This window comes from Thermobia domestica, chromosome 15 (genome assembly GCF_964235325.1).
Source record: "Thermobia domestica chromosome 15, izTheDome1.hap1.1, whole genome shotgun sequence".
NCBI lineage: Eukaryota > Metazoa > Arthropoda > Insecta > Zygentoma > Lepismatidae > Thermobia > Thermobia domestica.
This window is the reverse complement of record NC_137468.1, coordinates 121,318,556-121,328,172: the sequence shown is the minus strand read 5'-3', so window position 1 is coordinate 121,328,172 and position 9,617 is coordinate 121,318,556.

Sequence of the window (9,617 nt, the reverse complement as noted above, 5' to 3'; positions counted from 1 at the left end):
TGCAGGGCGGTGTTAAAACTCGAATTTAAATACAAAGGAAGAACGTTGACACGTTTGGTAAACATCACAGAATGGGGACACATTAATAAAAACAAGTTTGATGTTGCGGTAGATGAACAAAAGACATTGTTGGCGAAAAACACAAAAGAAAGATTGCAGACGTAGAAGATAAACATCACAGATTGGAGACAGACTAATAAAAATAACTTTGGTGCCGCGGTAGGTGAACAAAAGACATTGTCGGCGAAAAACACACAAGAAAGATTGCGAACGTGGAAGATAAACATTACAGAATGGTGACACACTAATAAAGACAAGTTGGTGTCGCGGTAGGTGAATAAAAGACATTAGCGGCGAAAAATACAAAAGAAAGATTGGGGAACGTGGGGAAAGATTGGGGATAAACATTAGAGAATATGAACTTATAATAAAAACAAGTTTTATAATAGTTTGTTAACAATGAATACAAAAGAAGTTTTACATTACGAATGGTAGAACGTATGACGACATTGAAGGCGAATGCAAAAGAACATTCCTGTATTGAATGATGATCGTGTTGAAACATGAAGGGGTGTTGAATACGATTGTAATAGAAAATTGTTATATTAATGTAATAATGATTGAATGCGAATACAACGGTAGTTTGTGGTATGATTGATTCCGTTATTTTACGTGGACGATATGTTGCTGTATGGTAGATGTGTTGTTTACACGAATAACAATAATAATAGAAGTTGTAAATAACAAATTTTATTTTAAAAGCATGTAAACTATTTATTTACACGTGATTTATCTAAATCTTTTCTTTGCACATAGATGACAGATGATTGAATAGTACGCGTTATGAATAACATTAATGAGGGAATACCGTTGTAAAAATGGGAAATGATTTTACCAAAGTGAAAATACCAAATATTGATGTTTTAAAAGATTATATGAGAACATGTTTTGCTATCCCTATATTTATAAAAATTCTATAGAGAATTGGAAACGTACATGTGAAAATATTTCTTATATTGATGTAGTAGGAGTGCTAACGGTATGGTGTTAACGGTAAAGTTTTCCTTATATACGGGGCATGAAGAGAAGACTGGTATAGTATCGTCATGGAGTCGATTCAGAGTCAAGTACGACGAGAAATTCAGTTGTGCGAAGAGGTAGATTGGGATTCTTCGTTTGAGTTTGTAGAATCGCCCAGGAAAAAGTTTAAACCTGCGAGAGATTTACAAGATATATTTATTGACGAGGGAACTCAGTATTTTTCTCTAGCTTCACCAGCATCCTCAGATATCATTATAGAAGCAGAAATTATTGATTTACGTGAGGATCCAGTATTAATCCCATCCACGCCTGTTGGATTGGTGGCATCTTCATCAGTACTTCCAGCATCCCCATCATTATTAGGAATAAGAGCACCAGAGAACATTCATTTTTCATCTTTAAAATGGACACTAAATGCTGAAGAAGAAAGAGCATTATCACCTGATTTATTTAGTGAGGAAGAGGAGGAAGAAATTATCCAAATGTCTAGTGAAGAAGACGAGGAGGAAGAAAGAGCACAACACCTGATTTATTTAGTGAAGAAGAGGAGAAAGAAAGAGCATCCTTACATGATTTATTTAGTGAAGAAGAGGAGGAAGAAATTATTCGCCTATTTGATGAACTGGACGAGTGTAAACCCCACACACCATCATCAAGTGTTTCACCATTGGATTTACGTATACAAAGTAAACTGTGTAAGTGTAAGTGTGACTTCGTAGATGAAAAGTGTGTAAAAGATAGCATTATTAACTGTAACCGTAATAATGTTTCATTATGTAATAGCTGCCGCTTAAATTTTTTTCAATCAATTGGGGCACACATGGCTATTGTTAAATAAACTTACGTTAAAGGCAGAAGCCTGGAAAATAATGGCGAGTAAAAGTGTAAGAGATGATTTGTACAATATTTATTATAGTACGCATAATAATATTGAAGTAAGTAAACAAATGTTTATGAAAGCGTATAATAATTTAATAACGAACGTTGATTATATTGAAATCCTACCTGAGATATTATTAGAAAAGGACAGAGAGAACAGCGTGTGATTTTGTATATATGTATATATATTTTTATAATTGTCTGTCTGTCTATGTATTATCATATTGTATAAATGTATATATTTCTTTTTGCTTATGTTATTATATTGAAATAAATAAATATATATAAAAAATCATTTTATGATTGGTATTTAATAATAATAAAATTTTCTTAGATAATAAAGGTTAGTATTATTGGTATACGAACTTGTATTTACAAGGTGCAAGTTTTCATATAGCACACGATTTTATATATGATGAATGCTATTTTATTTTTCAACTATTTTTTAAAAGTTTGATGAATATTTTTCTTGAACAATAAATAACCTAAGTTTGTGTTATAATTTTAATATACTTAGAATTATTTTGTTCGTGAAGTTTTACAAAATTTATTATTATTTTCGCAAGCATGCTGCTCTTAGGAGTTTGAACAGCAAACGAAATGTAAAAATAAAAAGGAAATGGTAAAGTTATGGAGTGTTCTATTAATTTTAAAACTCTAAACTTAATTTTTATATTATATAAAATACAAGAGGTTATTTTTCTTCATATTATAAAATGTGGAATGCAAAAGTTTTCACACATATATTCGAATGAATATAAAAATCCAATTTCTAATCTTACTTTGACTGTTTCCGTTGGAAACTCAGAACTCTATGAGTGTGAAAATATTAAAATTTATTAATCGGATTGTATCTTTTAATATATCATGATAAATTACTCGAACAATCTAAGATTGTGAATGTATTAAAATATGTTGGATTACTTCCAGCTCAGCTTTTGTATTTTCTCATTTGCTATATAAACTCGTTGTTGAAAAAAGTTCTGAAACTAATAAAATCTGATTCTGATGGAATAAAATTAAAAACTCGTTGTTAACTTTAGTTGGATCGTATCTTCTTTCGATTCGTTTCCTATGGAAACTCTGAAAAATCGTAGATTGTGATTATTTTATTCGTTCGTGTTACTTAAAATAACACTCGTTTTTAAAATTGGAAAGTCGTAAGAGCAGCTATGCTGTGATCATTTTATTCGTTTGTTTGTTTTACAAACTCTGAACAATCTAAGATTGTGATTATTTTGTTCGTTCTTGTTATTTATCTTAAATTGGTTCATTTGCTTTTTGTTCAATCACTTCATAAAAAGTTCCGTGTTAATTATTTGTTTCGAAAATACTAAGTAAGTTCGTTTTTAAAGTTGGAAAGTCGTAAGAGCAGCTACGCTGTGATCATTTTATTCGTTCGTTTGTTTCACAAACTCTAAACAATCTAAGATTGTGAATGTATTAAAATATTTATTTTTACGAATCGTTTCTTATAGAATTTTATTCTCTTACATGTATAACATGTTCGAACAATATGGGAGTGTACTAAACTAAGCTCGTTGTAAAAGTAGTTTCGAAACTATTAAAAAATTTTGAACGTATAAATAATTCATTAGATGAAACTCTTACATTGTAAAATATAAAAAACGAAAATTAAAAATGTAATTTTCAATTTTACTTAGACTGTTTAGTACGTAATTCCTAAGAGCAGTTGTGCTAAAAGCGTATAAATAATTCATTAGATGAAACTCTTACATTGTAAAAATAGAATTTTCAAAAACAAAATTGTAAAAAGATATTTTCATATACACATGTTAACGTCCTAACTACATGAAAAAATTTTAAAGAATCTTTTTTCCTACGTATGAAATTGTAATCTTATTTTACACAATTTTTTTACTATTTTCGAAACATAGTTTACCTTTACAATGTAAGTGTTTTGAAATTATCCGCGGTGAAGTAGAATATATAAGATAGGAAACGAATCGATAAAAAAAGATGTGTAAGGAAATAAATAAATAAAACAATATAAAATGGGAAAAAATTTTATTTACAAATTTCAATAAGATATATAAATTTTACTTACAAATTCAATTATGATTTTAAAATGTTAATATTCCTTGATATAATGTTTCATACATTGAATATTTATAGTATTATTATTATATGCACAATTACATGTTGGTCAATGTAATGGTGAAACTCTTTTATCACATGATTTCATTAATTTATTTACTTTCTTTGTATTATTATTTTGTGATTGATTAACACAAATGCATATTATATTGTAAATCTTTTTGTAAGAATAACTCTGTAATTAACTGAATGTTATCTTTGTTTAACAAAATGTTATATAATGTATATGTAAATGTCCAATCATCAATTTCAGTATCACAATGCACTGTTGCAAATTCTTCATATAAGTCATCAAAAGTTTGTATGCTTACCAACACACGCCATGCATTATAGCATATCATATCATAGTCCAAAGTAATACACTCATGTTCATCTAAAATACTGCGATTTTGAAAACACCCGTAACACAAAAGTTTTCGCTGTGGTTTCCAACGGGCAATACATAATAACACACATTGTTCATTTATAGAAAAAGAAGAAGCCTGATATTCGCAATGGTTGTATGTATTTAGTGAAATACATTGATACTCACATTGTCGATTGTTGATACACATTTTTATCGTGTTCAAGATATGCTTCTCTTAAGTCAGAAATATGATAATCATTAAACGTGATTTCTTGATATGTATATATAAATTTGTTTATAAGATATGGATTAATGTTCACTTCTATATATTTCACATGAATTTTTAAATATTGTTTTAGTATTTGTTCACGTGTTGATTTCTTGATTAGGAAATTCCACACACTAGTATTTAATTCATCACTTTCACTTACACATTTGTGCTCAGTTTCTTTCTCACTACGATTCGCACAGCCTTCACAAAGCAATGGTTCACGAAGTTTATATTTTTCTAGTATTTGCTTCACACAAATTTCATTTACTTCATTAGGAGTACAATCACACTTTAGTTAATTGAAAATTAAAATGTCATTAGAAGTTGTATTTCGATTTACTACTTCATCTTCAAACGCTATTTCATTTGGATATCTGAAACTTCTGTAGACTTGTTCGGGTATTGGTTCCTGTTTGGGAAATATTATTCGACATGTATCATCTTCTTCAGGAATTTCAGGATCATTTGAATGTACCAGAATAATTTTCTTTTGTTTTTCAAGTTCAAAACGTTTCTCAGGTGGTGAAATATACTTAGACTTTACACATTCACTTTGCGATAAAGAAAGATTGGACTGAATTTCACCTTTCCGTTTCTTATTATGAGATGAAGAAGAACCAGAATTTGTTTTTTTGCTTTTTACCTGCGGAAACAGATTGCTTCTGACTGTACATTGTAATAGCGTATCACTCACTTTATCTGTACTAGTACAGCTATACGCATGCGTGCTTTTATATTATAATGTGACATGCGCGAAAACCAAGTACAAGTGTACACACGCATTTGACATGCGCGGAAATCCTAGTACGAGTATGCGCACGCATAGAATTTATATTGTTATGTGACATGTTCGAATACATCGAGAAAAGAAACAGGTATGATTGTATAAAGTTTTTTTCAGTGCATTATTATATCATTGGAACATTTATATGTAATAATAGACATGTACGTGTTTTGTTGGGGATGAAATTAATATTAACAAATGCATACTTTGTAATTCATTCACTAACGCTTAGTGTTTGCTAAAGCAATGTGGGAACAAACGATATATTAAAAAATAAATAAATTGTGATATCAGAGAAAAGAAGATTGGATTTCAATCCATGTGCTTACGAACTTAGTAATTCAAATAGTTTGTTTTACAAGTATAAGAATTCGTTTCTTCAAATCAAAACGAAGCTTATGGTTTTCTTCGTGTAAAACTAAAGAAGACGGAAATAAATACATTGAAGAGTATCATGCAAATGAATGCATACAGTTAAATGAAGAAAATATTGAATTGAACCCAGGATTGAGAAATATGGTTAAAATATTCGTCAACTCACTTTGTGGAAAAAAATGAAGAACAAAGAACGAACTTGTTGCAATCCGTGATTGTTGACACTCCGGAAAATTTTTTTGACATATCTGATGTAAACGCAGTGCGAAGTACAAATTGTAACACCCACTGGTGATAAACGTGATTTTCACATACATGCACGTCAAGAAAAAAAATAAAGTGATAAGTTGGAAAAGAGAAGGTAAAGACAATAATAAATCTTTATATCGTATTGACAATACTAGGACTTTTGCAATCTTAGAAGAACAATACATGCATATTTGTGCAAAGATCATATTAACAATCGGGTTTTAGATAGTAGAAATACTGAAGTTCTAATATTTTATTATTATTATTTCATTAGAAGAATATATTATTCCGATTACAGATGGCTTCTACAAGTGCAAGAAAACTAAGTGAACTATTATCCATGGGACAACGCTTTGGATACGATGCTCCTAAAGTTGTATATTATACTTGGAAAACAATAGTAGATAAATTTCATAATAATAGTGGGGTACGTGTACCCAACGAACAATATCAGAGATTATTTAATGAATTCAATAGCATTATGAGGTATGCAGGATGTTATTTTAGCATGGTGCAAATTTGATCCCGATATTACTAACTTTTACCGGGCAGGATTATTCGCTGAGGGTGATATAAGAAATCAAGCTTACGAAAAGCTGAAGGAGCTAATACTAAGAGGAAAAACAGCTGACTTATTTCTTAAGGACAATGCTAAACTACTAGGTGAACCCATGAACTTACCAGGACCAAGTTCTGAAAGTTCTGGGGAAGTACCAAAAGCAATGTTTCGTATGTGTGCACCAGAATTTCAGATTGTGAAAAATGGATCTCGTAATTTTACGTATTTCGGGTTAAAGGGGGACAAAACTAACTATTAAATGTATGACTGCAAATGGAATTGAAGATCTGGAAAAATATATACGAAATCTTTTTGATTTCGTAATGTGTCATACATTAAATGTCATTAATAAAAACGCAAATGTAGGAATAACTATCGAGAGCACTACCTCGAAGTTAAAACGATGTACATAACATGGCGCAAAAAATTGGAATTGAACCCAAAGGTTCTCTTTTACATAGTGGAAAACACCTTCAATAGTAATGAGAAGTTTTTATTCGAAAGTCACATTACGTTTAAGGTGAATACTGTGCATCCGCAAAAGGGAAAAGGTAAAAGACGTGTACAAATCAATAAAAATTATCTTCCATTGGATGACTTCTTAAAGATAAATTACTTCCTATGGATGAGAGGAACCAATCATTGAAAAGAACAAGTTTACGAATTAAAAACAGTTTAAAACATTTGTTAAAACAAGCAAGAAATTAGACAAAAAGCTTGAAAATAAATGCAACAGAACAAATTTTAATATATTCGAAATACTTAAACAACGAACTTCTGATGAAGCGAGCCAATAAATAAAAGCTGAGATTCCTATGAAACCAATCCAGTAAAATAAAGAAACAGACCCACCTCGGACCCAAATACCAAATTAATGTGTATGAAAGAAATCAGATCAAATGACAGGGGAATTTCATGTGATATATCCGGGAATTAAGGGTGGTAAAGAATATATTTGCTATACGTAAATACTCACTACCAACTGGTAAGCAGTATCCGTAAACTTTTGGGAACCGATGGGTTTTGCAATTATTGTTTGCAAAATTACAAAAAAAATTCCGATTTATTATTATTATTAGTATAAAGTCTTCATTTATTCACCATTATGAAACTTTTAAGACACACCTACACATTTCTTAAGATTTATAAACACTTATTTGCTATAATGGGACAACTTTCATTAGTTTATATTGATTTCTACACGGTTTTTTAATCTGTATTGTGTTAATCAGTTTTTGTTTCGCTACATTTTCAAGTCATTCACATGAATATCTAAACAAATGTTTAGTATGATAGCACTGCACCGCACTGCACTGTATTGTACTACACAGTAACTATTTTTCTTAGATATTTACTTGAGTAAGATTTAGTTGTAACGTTCACAAAAAAAATCATAGCAAAGCGTACCTTTTCACAGTTTGTACATGTAATACAGCTACAGAAGAGTAACATCTTCATTCATTAAAACATACGTCTATTATTTCTTCATATTTTCAATCACAAACAGTATTACTATCACTATGGTTTTTATTCCGAATTAAGAATTTCTTAAAATCTATCTGCAAGAATATTTCTATCAGTTGATTAACAACTGTATCATTATGAATGACATCATCATATATATGAAAAAACTGTTCTAATTTATTAAAAGTATTGCCCTGTATCTTTTGAAACTCATACCAAATTTCATCCTGTATATCCATGTCCGTAACAACACTTAGTACTTTTGTTCTCAATATATTTTTATGTAACAGAATACAGTCATGGTTTATTGCGTCTTTTAATCCACGTGCAAATCCACTGCAAAGTAGCATACTTCTTCTTTTAGATTCCTACATTTGAAACGCGTTTATTAAGCACTGAATGGTTATGTGAATACTATCGCAGAAACAGGCCCATACGTTTTCACTATTCTCAGCATTAGACATTTTTTCAGTTCGAATCTTCAATAGTTACAAAGGAAAAAAGTAAACGATGCCGATGTTCAAGCAATTTTGAAAATAGTCTTTTTATGTATTTTTCTAAAACACTAAGCACAAATATCTTCGCTGACTAAATCCCACTATACGAAGAAATCTTTTCATCGACTACAACCAGCGCAAGATTATTCTTATGTACCTTTCTTCACTGTGGTATATATACTTTTCAGCGTGGGATGTATTGTCTTATTTCGATTAACCAATGAAAACAGGTTTGAACAAGTTTAAGGTAGACCTGAAACTCATAGTTTCCAGCCCCCTATTAATTTTAGATGTTATTCTTTATGATTATGAAGTGATTCTTATATTCAGATTAACTTGAACATCACATTTTTGCAACAAAATATTCTCAGTTTTTTGCAACAGTTTTTTTACAACAAAGTTACCCTTGTCGTCACCCATACCGTTTACCCGCGCTTGCTTGAATTTCTATATACTGACATTTAAAGCAATACTTAGAAATCACGATGCCTGAACACCAATAGATCCCTTGCATTTGCTTCTTTTAATTAGACTGTTGGATTCCAACGCATCGTGCCAGTTTGACTTGATTGGTAAATAATCCTTTTAAAAAGTTATAGGAGAGATTTTAACAATGTCTACTAGACTATTCTATACTTTTGGCTATCTTGCATTTAAGACATGGTGGATTACTTCCTTTTCTGACAACTTTTAGCATTGTGTGAAACCATTTTATCTACAGAATACTTCGCGCTTGAAAAAATTTATTAGAGTTGTTATCATGACACAGTAGCTATTGAACTTTCGCTAAAATATGTGCACAGATAAAGTACGACGTACAATAGGGAAAAACAAATGCTATCGAAAACTCGCTAAGTGTTAAGGATCATATTATTCTTGTAGACATTTCATGTCGTATTCAAAGATCATTTACTTATTCAAATAGCTTTTTATGTAAATGCAATAGGTTATACATCTCTAATGTATTGAATTAGATTCAATCTCCAGCATGAGCTTCCTCCTCCTTGCTAAGCGGATAGCGTACATACCATCGG